Here is a 12,242-nt window from a genome sequence, read left to right on the forward strand (position 1 = left end):
GTGCTGGATGAAGGCGCTCAAAAAGATCATAGCAGGCTTCAGTGATGATGGTCAAAAAGGACAAGTTAAAATTTAATCAGGATCAACTGAAGGTCTGCTTTAAAAAAAAAAAAAAATCAATCACAAAAGTACAGGCAGAAAAAAATCTGACCAGATCAAGTACATGTGGAAAAAGCAGGCCTGTCTCCTTAGCTGCAGTTCAAATGAGCTAGAGGTGAGGCTGCCTGAGAAGATTACATAACCAGAGGCTGCAGGAAGAGAATAATTTCCAGGACAAGGGGGTGCAACCTCAGGGCCTCCTGGGCCCACCCTTGTCTCCTGCCCACTCTCTTTCCCTGGATTTCTCTGCCGCCTTCATTCTTTGGTGTCACCCTCCCATTGCTCAGAAAGCCCATCTCAGTGATAGCCCAGCCAGTTCCTTCCTTCATTTAACACTTGGTCAGGTGCAAGCTCCTTCAGTCCTGCCTGACCCGTGGCCCCCGGGAGCGTTAACACCTTGTTTCCCCCACCACACTCCTGCCTAACATTTATCCCCTCCCTTACCCTCCCGTCTCTCTGCTGGACGCAAGCTTAGCTGTGAGGGGCTCAGAGGATCCTGGAGCCTGTATAATGCCAGGCACGAATAGCAGGTGTTTGTGATTGGTCATTGGTCTAGTGAATTAATAAGTGTATGTTCCATTGTGTCCTGGGCACACCAAGACTAGTGTCTCTCAAGCTCTAAAGTGCCCATGGGATCTTGTTAAAATGCAGATTCTGATCCAGCTGGTCCGGAAATGAGCCCCAGATTCTGTGTCTGGGCGGGCTCCCAGGTGAAGCTGCTGCTGCTGCTCCTCAGGCCACACTTGGCGTGGCAAGGACCAGAGTGTTGTTAAATTCCAGGCACTGCAGGAAAGACATGGAAGAGTTCAGGAGCAATCAGAATGCTCTGATACTGGAGGAGGATTGCTGGTCGCTCTACATTTTAGGTTCTTGTCTTCGCAACTAGCGGCAGTGATAGTACCAGCTCGTGGAGAGGTTGCGAGGCCGGCGGTGCAGGCACGTGGTAATGGTAGCTGCTCTCACTGTTGTCATTTCTGTTATGACTCCAGCAGGGGGCCTGGGAGCCGGCCGGAAGGGGTGATGGGGTAGATGTGGAAAGTATAAAGAAGACCTTTCTGATTATCAACGTGAGCTAGCCCTGGGAGGGCATGGAAGAGGCTGCTTTATGAGGGGTGCCCTCCCTCTGACTGGGCATGTCTAAACAGACTTTGCTGCCCAGCTGGCAGGAGGGCGGGTGAAGGGCCAGCCAGCACAGTCCCTTCCGGTTGTGCATTGGTATGGAAGGGACATGGACTCAGGAGCCGGCTCTTCGGGAATCTTCATGGTGTGACTAACAGACGGGTTTTGTTTGTTTGCGTCCCAGAGTTAGAGAAGGTGGTGTTGAAAACAAAGAAAAGGATCAGAAAGAAATGGTATCTTCCCCTCGGGGTAGCTGCAGAAGACAGAAGCCCAGGGTGGCTGCAGGGAAGGGCAGAGGGCCACCGATAGCTGGCCGGTGGTTGGCAGCATTGAACCTTGCCCACTTATCCCCAAAGCACAGGGAGCCGCTGAAGGGGCCTGAGCATCTTCTTCATTACATTATGTGACATCATAGAGGGCAGACTGGGAGGTGGAGCCAGAGAGGATACCAGTGGTCCAGTAAAGAGCATGTTCTACCAGTTTCCATTGTGGGTTCATGGGAAGGGAGTCGAGATGTGGAGAGGTAGACTAAGCTGAGCAATGATTTGGACACGGAGGCAACCAGACTCCTCTATCCACGCATTTCACTAATTGGGAAGATAACCTAGCTTCAGAAGAGGATCTTGAATTTAAATTTAATACTGTCAGTTTAGTACCATCCAAAGGAAGCTGTCAAGTGGGCTTTGGTTATGTGTGTTACGTGAGTTTAGGAGAAAATCCAGGCTGGAAATGAGAGCTGTGTGTGTGCGCTCTGCCCGGAACCAGTAGCTGAGGCCATGGTGTATGGGATCTCTGTTACGGAGAGCGTGTCGAACTGCACTGGCCATGGTAGCCTTTAGCCACCAGTGGCTTGTTCAGTTGTTCAGTCATGTTGACTCTTTGTCACCCCATGGATTGCAGCACGCCAGGCTTCCCTGTCCTTCACCATCTCCCAGAGCTTGCTCAAACTCATGTCCATTGAGTCAGTGATGCCCTCCAACCATCTCATCCTCTGTCATCCCCTTTTCCGCTTGCCCTCGATCTTTCCCAGCATCACAGTCTTTTCCAACGAGTCAGCTCTTCGCGTCAGATGGCCAATGTTCTGGAGCCTCAGCTTCAACATCAGTCCTTCCAATGAGTATTCAGGATTGGTTTCCTTTAGAATTGACTGATTTAATCATCTTGCAGTCCAAGGGACTCTCAAGAGTCTTCTCCAACACCACAGTTCACAATCATCGTTTCTTCGGTGCTCAACTTCTTTATGGTCCAATTCTCAACATCCATCCATGACTGCTGGGAAAACCAGAGCCTTGACTAGATGCGTCTTTGTCGGCAAAGTAGTGTCTCTGCTTTTTAATATGCTGTCTAGGTTTGTCATAGTTCTTCTTCCAAGGAGTTAACATCTTTTAATTTCATAACCAGTGGCTCAGTTCAGTTCAGTTGCTCAGGCGTGTCCGACTCTTTGCGACCCCATGAATCACAGCATGCCAGGCCTCCCTGTCCATCACAAACTCCCGGAGTTTACTCAAACTCATGGGAAATAGATGGGGAGACAGTGGAAACAGTGTCAGACTTTATTTTTTTGGGCTCCAAAATCCCTGCAGATGGTGACTGCAGCCATGAAATTAAAAGACGCTTACTCCTTGGAAGGAAAGCTATGACCAACCTAGATAGCATATTAAAAAGCAGAAACATTACTTTGCCAACAAAGGTCCGTCTAGTCAAGGCTATGGTTTTTCCAGTGGTCATGTATGGATGAGTTGGACTGTGAAGAAAGCTGAGCGCCAAAAAATTGATGCTTTTGAACTGTGGTGTTGGAGAAGACTCTTGAGAGTCCCTTGGCCTGCAAGGAGATCCAAGCAGTCCATCCTAAAGGAGATAAGTCCCGGGTGTTCATTGGAAGGACTGATGCTGAAGCTGAAACCAGTGGCTACTGACATTTAAATTGGCTCATATTAAATCAGATAAAAGACTCAGGTCCTCAGTTACACTGACCACATTGAGTGCTTAATAAAACATTGCTATCCTCAGTGAGAGTTCTGTTGGACAGTGCTGATCTAGAAGAATGAAGAGAGGGCGTAGAATTGATCTTTGAGGAATGCCAGCTCTTGAGGGCAGGCCAGAAGACAACCAGAAAGAGAGGTGGGAGGCCAGGAGGCCAGGTGAGCTGTCACATCACAGAGTCAAGGGCAAAAGGTTAGGAAGAGGGTAGTTGCACCATGTCAAATGCGGCTGTGAAAACAGTAGATGATCAGGGCCTGTCCCTGGGATTGAGTAGTATGGCATGCAGGGTGACCTCAGTGGGTCTGCTGCAGTGGGTTCACACAACTGGGAGCTACTTGGAATGGTTGGGAAGTGAGAGGTGAGAAAACAGTCAGGATAGACACTTGACCAAGTGTGGCAGGAAAGGGGGGCACTAACTGCAGTGTCAGCATTTGGATATGGGGTGAAGGGGAGAGCTTTGTTTAATGAGAGAAACTAGGGCGTTGTGAAGAATCCTAGGTATTTATGTCCCAGATATATGCATATTGGAGAAGGGCATGGCAACCCACTCCAGTATTCTTGCCTGGAGAATCCCATGGACAGAGGAGCCTGGCAGGCTACAGTCCATGAGGCCGCAAAGAATTGGACACGATTGAGCGACTAACACTATATGTATATGTTCATGAGGACACCCACACACCTGTAACCTAACTATCCTTGTTTGGCGAGGCTGGTTAAGTGAATTGTCCTGTCCATACACTAGAGTTCTTGCAGATAGTCAAAAGAATAAGAACTTTTTGCAACTCCTGTTATCAGGCCATCCCAAGATTTATTTTGTAAAATGCAAAATAGGGTATTAAAACTTTGTATTAAAAACAAGAAGATAGATATCTCAAAAATAACGTATGCCGACATATCTTTTTTCTGGGGGGGGGGGAGCTTTTGAAAGAATGATCATGAAATTGGTAATTAATAAGAAATTCCCTCTAAGGTGAGGGACTGGGGCACAAGATGGGGTCAATTTTTTTCACAGTATTTTTTCTTTAGTGCTTGAGTCTTTTAAACTATGCACATGTATTTTTTTATGGTTAATCATGCCAACATTTTTTTTTATTACTTAGCAAGATACAGAGAAAAAAATTAAGCAATACTAACACTTGTGCATCTATAAGTATTACCAAAATAAGCAAATCACCCCACCTCTCCTACTGGCCCTTTTATTCTGTGTTTTTATTTTATTAGAGTGTAGTTGTTCAACAGTGTTGTCTTGGTTTCAGGTGTTCAGCAGAGAGTGAGTCAGTTATACATAGATCCACTCTGTTTTTTAGATTCTTTTCCCATATAGGTCATTACTGAGTATTGAGTAGAGTTCCCTGTGTTATACAGAAGATTTTTTATCTATTTTTGTATTTTAAAAATAAACTTAAAAGTCATTCAAAAGGATTCATATGAGAGAGAGGTTGAATAATCAGAAGAGGAGAGAGGGAAGTATCTGCCTCCCTCCTCTGTGCCCAGGACCCCTAGACCCTTGATTATACCACCGACCGGAGCTTCGTGAAATCAAGCATATTTTTACTTCAGATGAGTTTTGGTGATATTCCATCATGACCAGCCCCTGCATCTATTGCTGGATAGCAAATGACCCCAAAACGGACGCTGGCTCCCTCACAGCGTCTGTGTGTCTACACGGGCTCACCAGGGTGCCCCTCGAGGCTGTGATCAAGGAGTCGGCCAGGCTTGCAGGCGTCTCACGGCTGACCAGAGCGGGGGTCCCCTCCCAGGCTCACAGCCTCAGGGCCGGGACATCCATCCCTCACTGTGTGGGTCCCTCCACGGGGCTGCGCGTACCCGGCCGCCGACTCCCATCAGAGCCAGCGAGTAAGAGAGGGGCCCCCAGGACGGAAGCGCAGCCTGTTTGCGATCTCGTCTCTGGAGTGACGTCCCCTCACTCTGCTGTGCTCTGTGGTCTAAGGTGAGTCCTGGGTCCAGCCAGCACTCCGAGGGGGGTTTCCACAGGCAGTGGCTGTTACAGGGGCTATCTCACAGACTGCGCACCATCGACCCCGGCTCGGTGGGACGCTGGTTGACATGGTCCTGTTGTACCCCAGTTCATCAAAATCACATCTGCCGTGAACGTGAGGCAAGTGTGCGGGCATCACTGTCTGCTTTTCCTCGGAAGAGCCAGCTGTTTCATCATCTGGCGGTGATGCTTTAGGGACTCCCAGCTGTTTTTACACTTTCTGAATTCTGTCAACTTGATAGCATTTGGAAAGTTTGATAAAATAGGAAATGACCATCACGTCACCCTTCAAAACCATCAGGGAACATTCTCCTGTACTATGTAAGATAAAGGCTTTGTTTTTAGAAAATATATATGTATGTGCCTAGGGGCATGTGGCGTGTTGTCTACAACTTACTCTCAAATGATTAAGAAAAAGGTAATATAAAGAGAATGATCAAGCAGAGTGCAAAGCGGAACTAGCTGGTAAATCTGAGTAAGGGTCTTTTATTTAAGATCTCTGTAGTCTGCTTGCAATTTTTTGTCAGTTTGAAATAATAGCAAATTTTAGAGTTTATAAAAAGAAATTCTCAAACCTGCTAGATGAACACTGCAAGTGGGAACTCATTTTATGAAAGATCATCAGGTATGGACTGCTGATGACTGACCATCAAGGTTTGGGTCTCACTGCCTGAGAACCCACCTCACTTTGCTCCAAAGCTGCCATCAGATCTCTGTGGTTGTAAGTGGGCTTCTGCTTCTGTGCTAAAGGAGGTCATCCACAAGCTGTTCATCCCCTCACCAGAGCTTCAGCTCTCCCCGAGCCCTAGAACTGGCCCTCTGAGGGCACAGGGATTCTGACGCTGAAGCCTCAGGAAGAAAAGATTGCCTTGGGAGGTGTCTGTGGTCACCGTGAGGGGCAGGCGCCACTGGTCCCAGCACAGAGCTGTGCGTCTGCTCCACTGCCCCTCGGGCTCACCCACAGATCGGGCACATCATCACCCCCCTTGCAGGGGACCCTGCCCTGGAGCCTGCCGTCTGGGGCTGTCATGCCAGCTCCTACAGGGGGAGCCTCTGCGCCCAGGCGTGGCAAAGCCGGAGCACGGGTGTGGGCCGGCACCGCCCGTTGGCAGCCAGGGGGCTTTGCGGAAGGTGCAACACATGTGTGTCTTTGAAGAGCAGCAGGAATTCACAGGTTGCTGTAAAGCGGTGGGGCCTGGAGACTGGCCGCCAGGTGCTAGTCTGGGAGGTGAGAGCCGAGCAAGGCCTGCTGCCCTGCCCTTGGCGTTGAGGGCAGGGGAGAAGGAGGCGGGGAGGGGACTCGAGGGCCCAGAGAAGGGCCCGACAGGCGGGTTCAAGGGCCAGGCCAGTGTGTCAGCCTGGCCGGAAGCCCAGGGGTCTCCTACCGCCTTCCGGGAGCTGCAAGTTCTTCCCAGCACAGAGCATGCCAGGCCGGGTGGGCTGGAGACCGTCAGTGGGTCAGTGGAACTCAGCTTCCTGGCGGGCGGGGGGCCGTCCCTGGCGGGCGGGGGGCCGTCCCTGGCGGGCGGGGGGCGGGGGGCCGTCCCTGGCGGGCGGGGCGAGCTTGAGTGTGCAGCGTTGTTGGAAAAGAGCTATCGTCTCCGTGTGTCGAGGCCTCTGGGCCCCGACTCACCCGCTGTTGGTTTTGTCTCATTTCTGTCCAGCATGTGCTTTCCTCTTGTGGTCACCATCACTTCCTCCTAGCTCAGGACACGTGGCCGTGTGTGTACCCAGGGCGTCACTAGCTTTCTAGCCCACCAGGGGAAGCCTTCCTACTGATACCAGTTCCTTTTTGAAAACAGGAATGCTGAGGCCTTGACCCCCAGCTTATTTTATTAGTCATCATGGATGTTATTCTCTTCCCTTCCAGTCATTTCATGCCCATCTAATTAAGCCTATATGAATAAGAGCATTTTTCTGCGTGGCTTGCCACGTACTTACCTGGAATGCTTGGTTCAAAGGGTAAAAAACATATATGCCCACAACCTGAACAACTGCGTGACTGTTTGTTTGGTGCAAGCTGGTTTGTTCTGATTGTCCAAAACAACTTATGGAAACACTGGTTTGATCGCCTCTTCTAGAGCCACATAACTTTTCTGTGAATCACCCGTGGGCTTTGCTGGAGACAACAGATATCACTCCACCCAAACCTGGCCGAGTGCTCCTAAAACATTTAACCTGTCTTAACAAAATGACTTGCAGGTCGTTCAGGGTAACAGGCAGAAATCGTCTGTATTTTATGATTTCTACCAGGGGAGTCCCTGTTAGCAAATGGCTTCTCTCTCATGCTGTCTGCTCTTCTTGGCTTCACACAAGAAAACAGTGACGATGGTAGAGGAAGAACTGAATAGGTGAAGACATGTTTAATTCAACACATATTGCATGTAGCAGCTCATCTTTCTAAATGACAAAGTGAGGAGGCTGAGTTCTGACCCACTCCAGACCACGTGATTTTTGGTTAGAACTTTTGTCAGAACCAAAGTCTGAGGCGTAAGCAGGATTGTACTGGCTGACGGATTAATCTCAGAGGGGACCGTGATCTCTTTTTCCAAAGGTCACACTAAAGAGAGCACTGACCACATGGACTGGATGCTCTGATCACACTGGGGTCTTGGGTTCTTTGCTCTCAAACACCTAGAGTACAGGTCTGCGGAGAAGTCATTTCTAATTCACGAACAAAGCTGTGCTGTGTCCCGAGGCAGGTGTTTCTGCCGTGTACACACAGTTAAGCTGGTTCCTCTAAGAAAGGTCAGTTCTGGGCATCAGTATAAAAGAGGAAGTGGGAAAGCCACAGACGTGTCCCGTGCGGGTGGGTGCTGTGGGTTCTCAGGATGGACGTCACGGCGGTGTGTCACTGCAGTTCTCTCTACAACAGAGCCTCTGGAACTCTAGAACTGTTCTCTTTAGGACAGAGCCGTGGGGGCCGGCCCGTCAGTTCCAGTACCTCCTGCCACCCCCCTGCCCCCCGAGGGATGCAGGTGACGGGGAATTCAAGTGGAATGAAGATGTAGAGGCAACACGGGGCCTCATCCTTGTTCACGAGGCTTAGAGGTGGGAATTAGCCGTTTTGAGGAAAAGGAAGTCAAGAGAATGAAGGCTCACGTGTCTGCCTAATACAGTGTTTTTCTTGCAGAAAGAGATCAAGCATCAGCCATTTCTGGCCCCACCTTGACCCAGGCTCTTCAGAAGGGGCGTTGGTGCCGGCAGCAGCACTCATCAACAGGCATGCAGCTGGCCATTCCTAACCCTAGGGGTGGAGGCAATAAAATCAGAGTCAACACAGTGATTACGGCCTTGGTTTTAGTCATCACGTTGACTTTTAGATATTACGATGACATGCATGGAGGATATAGATGTTGTGTTGATCAAAGGGCCACACCCCATGTAGATGGGAGAAAACCCAGCACTGCCAGGGACGCTGCCATGGGGCACGGGTGCTCTGGCGCCTTGTCGCCTGAAGTCATGCCTGTGACAGGGGAAGAGCTTCTGCAGCCGGGGATCGGGGCCAGAAAGGGGCGCGGCCACCGTGGGCACAGAGGCAGCCACTCTCTCTCTCCTGGTGACAACCAGCTGTGTTTTCTTAGATGAAGCGCTGTTCTCCCTTGATATTTAAGAAAACTGTTTAAATTTTTTAAAATTCTTGGTTGAAGCCCTGGTGTGGGCAGTGGACGGTCTCCTCCGTGTCATTTAGTGGCCTGTTTATGTCAGCCTGTTGTTTTCTGAACTCTGGGTTTTTCCTTCCTGCCACAGTGAAGACCCATCCCCGAGTCATCTCATGAGACTCGGGACTGACGGAAGGAGCTGGTGGACGGGGAGGCTTCTGTGGAGCGGCCCCCTGTGGAAGGGTGCTGTGATCCCTGTGTCCTTGCCCATCCACGCCTTGCGCCCCAGCCTGAACCCTGAGCCTGGGGGTGTTACTGCCCATTAAAGATGAGGACTGAGATCATGCCACGGCCTTGGCTGGTTCCAGACTCCTTGGGTCTTGCGTCCCTGGGAACCTGAGTGACCTGTGTACTTCCAGGGGGTTCCTGACCTCGACAGACCTGTACTGCAGGAGGAGAGCCCCCTGTCCACCCTCTGCCCCTAGGCTTCCAGACAGGAAGGGCACCCCCTTCCTCCCAGGCCTGTATCAAGAGGCAGCTACTTCCTGTGCACATCTTGTCCAGGAAGTGCCTCTTGGAGACCAGATGCTCTGGGTCACCTGGATGGCCTGGACAACTGGGTTGGTGTCCTGGCAGCGTTGTGGAAGTGTTGGTGTTGTGGGCTGATGGTAACAGATCAGACTGGTGACCTCTCCCTTCTGATAAACAGCCCAGGATCGTGTTGTAGCAGAGCCTGAATGATTTCCTCCTGTACTTCATTTACAGGATAACATCACACCCAGAGATCTAGTTACTACAGTGAGTGTTGCCTTTAAAAAAGGAACTCCATTTTTTACAAGAAAGTTGGTCATGAGTTCTCTGATTTGGGAGTCACTGCACTAGTTTTACATCATTACTTGCCAAAATGCTCTTTTCCCTTTCTTACACAGAATTGGCGTCACCTTTGTCTTTTCTGTCCTGCCGTTTTGGGCCATCCCTGTGATGTCTCTCTTGCCTCTGATATGGCCACGAAGCACATTACATGATGCGATGTTCCAGAAGTATTCTTCATGGTATTTATATATATTATTTCCTCATGATTAGTCATAGCTTGTTTTTGATCTTACGGGCACTGATTCTTTTTATCTCCAGATACCCTTCTGTCTTACAGACGCCATCTGCGTTCTGACCTTATCCCACACGGTGGGGCCCACTGCTCCAGGCCCGAGTGGCCAGGGTTAAGGCATCGTCCACCTAAGCAGGCCTTGCCCCCTGCTCTGCTGTCCCCCTTGGTGGGTGTCCCTGAGGCCACCCAGAGCCCAGCGCTCCTACTCTCCACTCATGTCTGGGTGTGTCCAAATTACATCCACTCAACTCAGTGGCCTTTTAAGCATCTGTTACCGCTTTTCTCATTATCCAGCAAAGGAGACATGGCTTATCTTAACCTTTCCTGTTCCTGGATGATTCCTAACAGTTGGACTTCCCCCACCACCCCCCGCAGGTGTTGAGTAAGTGGCACTTTGTTGCCAGTTTTAGGTTTGCTCGTTCTTTACATTTCCCTCCATTGAGATGTTCCCTCCATTGGAGATGCTCCCTCAAGCCATTTGTCTGTCACTAGTTTTCTTTTCCAAGTTTTAGCCACTCAAGTGCTTGTGCTTTGCCAACTAACTTCCCCGCCACATTTTCCACTTTCTTGTTCTTGTGCCCTTTAGAAGCCTTTCTTTAAAACATACTCAAATGGATTTCCGTGCTTTTTATTAACTCTTGAACTTTCCAGAATTTTAAGCAAATTTTAAAATCTTGATTCAATTTGTGCTTAAAGGTCAGGGTAGGGTAAACATGATGTGTTCTAGAGCTGGACTCCCCTGGTTTAGAGAGATTTAGCTGAAGCAGAAAAAATCTGGGCCAGGCGGGACAGGACAAAATTTCAGTCTCACCTAGCATTTCCAAAATACAGGCAAACCTTCACAGGATGGAAGTGTGATTCATTGGAATCCGAATCTCACAGCACAGGCGAACCCAGTGGATAGTGGGGTGATGTTATAGGTGGTCCACGAGCAGCCCAGAGCTGGCAGGCTATCAAGCAGAAGCCAGGCAGCTCAGGCTAGCAGCGTGGGCTGTGCAGCCAGAAGGACTGGGCGCAAACCCCTCTGAACTGTGCGACCTCGGGCAGGATTTGTAACTTCCCTGTGTCTCTTGTTTAACATGTTGATAATGGTGTGCCTCTCATAGTGCAGTTACAAGGAGCAAATAGTGTATGTACCTTGTATGTAATGTAAGTAAGCCTGAGCTCCACTGCCTGCGGAAAACAACCTATACAGAGTGTGTTCGCCCTATGCTGAGGCCCAGGCGCCCACGGAGGCGTCTGTTAAGATTTCTCACTGAGTGATTTTGTGTGGATTTTGGATACGTGGTAAGGATTACTTAACTTGGAGAAAGTACCAGCACCTGCTGTGTCTAAGTGTTATTTGTTGTTCAGTCGCTCAGTTCTGACTCTGCCACCCCATGGACTGCAGCATGCCAGGCCTCCCTGTCCTTCACTATCTCCCGGAGTTTGCTCAGACCCATGTCCACTGAGTCAGTGATGCCATCCAACCATCTCATCTTCTGCTGCACTCTTTTCCTTCTGCCCTCAATTTTTTCCCAGCATGAGGGTCTTTTCCATTAAGTCAGCTGTTCACATCAAGTGGCCAGTGTTGGTCACTGTTAATTAAGTTACAGGTGGGTAACAGAATGTAATAGACATTAAAAGTTACGTCAGCAAAGCAGGAGGAAAAAAGAGGTTTTGACATAGAAGCAGAGTTAGAAATGCAGGAGATGGGGAGGAGCCGGGAGGTCAGTAGTGAGATGCCCATGAAGCTGGCACAGAGGAGCGCGTGTGAAGCGCGAGGACGTGGACTCCACCTGAGCCCCACTGCCTGCGGGAAACAGAGTTCAGAGTGTGTCTGCCCTACACGGGGGCCCAGGCGCCCGCAGAGGTGTCTGTAGAGACTCCTCACTGAGTGATTTCATGTGGATTTTGGATACCTGGTAAGGATCACTTAAGTTGGAGGAAGTATCAGCACCCACAGGTGGAGTGGGAAAGGACACCGGCAGTGAGCCGCCCTGATGAGGGCTTGTCCTTCCTAAGGTTTCCCAAACCCAGGGAGGTGGGCAGACTCCCTTTGCCATCTTCGCAACCAGCTGCCGCCACCTGTGGAGCCCCGAGGCCCGTAGCCCTGGCAGGTCTAGGATGATGAACGGCTCTGATGGGCTGTGGCCGGTAACACGTGTGGCTCGGGCTCCCGGCTGCAGCAGCGTCCGCGCAGTGCACACCCGGGGCGGCCGAGACCCAGGCCTCGGGCTTCTGGGGGCCCCTCGCTCTCAGCTGGAAGGTGGATCTGTGAGGTTTTCGTTTGAAATGGCTTTAGCTCCTGGGAGTTTTGCTCTGAAACTCAAATATGCAGAGAACACAGGCTCAA

At 50.2% G+C, this 12,242-nt stretch overlaps 1 protein-coding gene across 5 annotated transcripts in view; it reads left to right on the forward strand.

Moving 5' to 3' along the window:
- ANO10 (anoctamin 10) overlaps positions 1–12,242 on the forward strand; it is a 255,784-nt gene that overhangs the window by 234,856 nt on the left and 8,686 nt on the right. The window contains exon 13 of one of the 5 annotated variants that reach the window (XR_006264391.1): positions 8,334–8,423. The exons of the other annotated variants lie outside the window; for them this stretch is intronic. The gene's annotated coding sequence lies outside the window, so the exon portion shown is untranslated. The remainder of the gene's footprint in view (positions 1–8,333; positions 8,424–12,242) is intronic. 5 annotated transcript variants of the gene reach the window in all.

Source organism: Cervus canadensis, chromosome 22 (genome assembly GCF_019320065.1).
Source record: "Cervus canadensis isolate Bull #8, Minnesota chromosome 22, ASM1932006v1, whole genome shotgun sequence".
Classification (NCBI taxonomy): domain Eukaryota; kingdom Metazoa; phylum Chordata; class Mammalia; order Artiodactyla; family Cervidae; genus Cervus; species Cervus canadensis.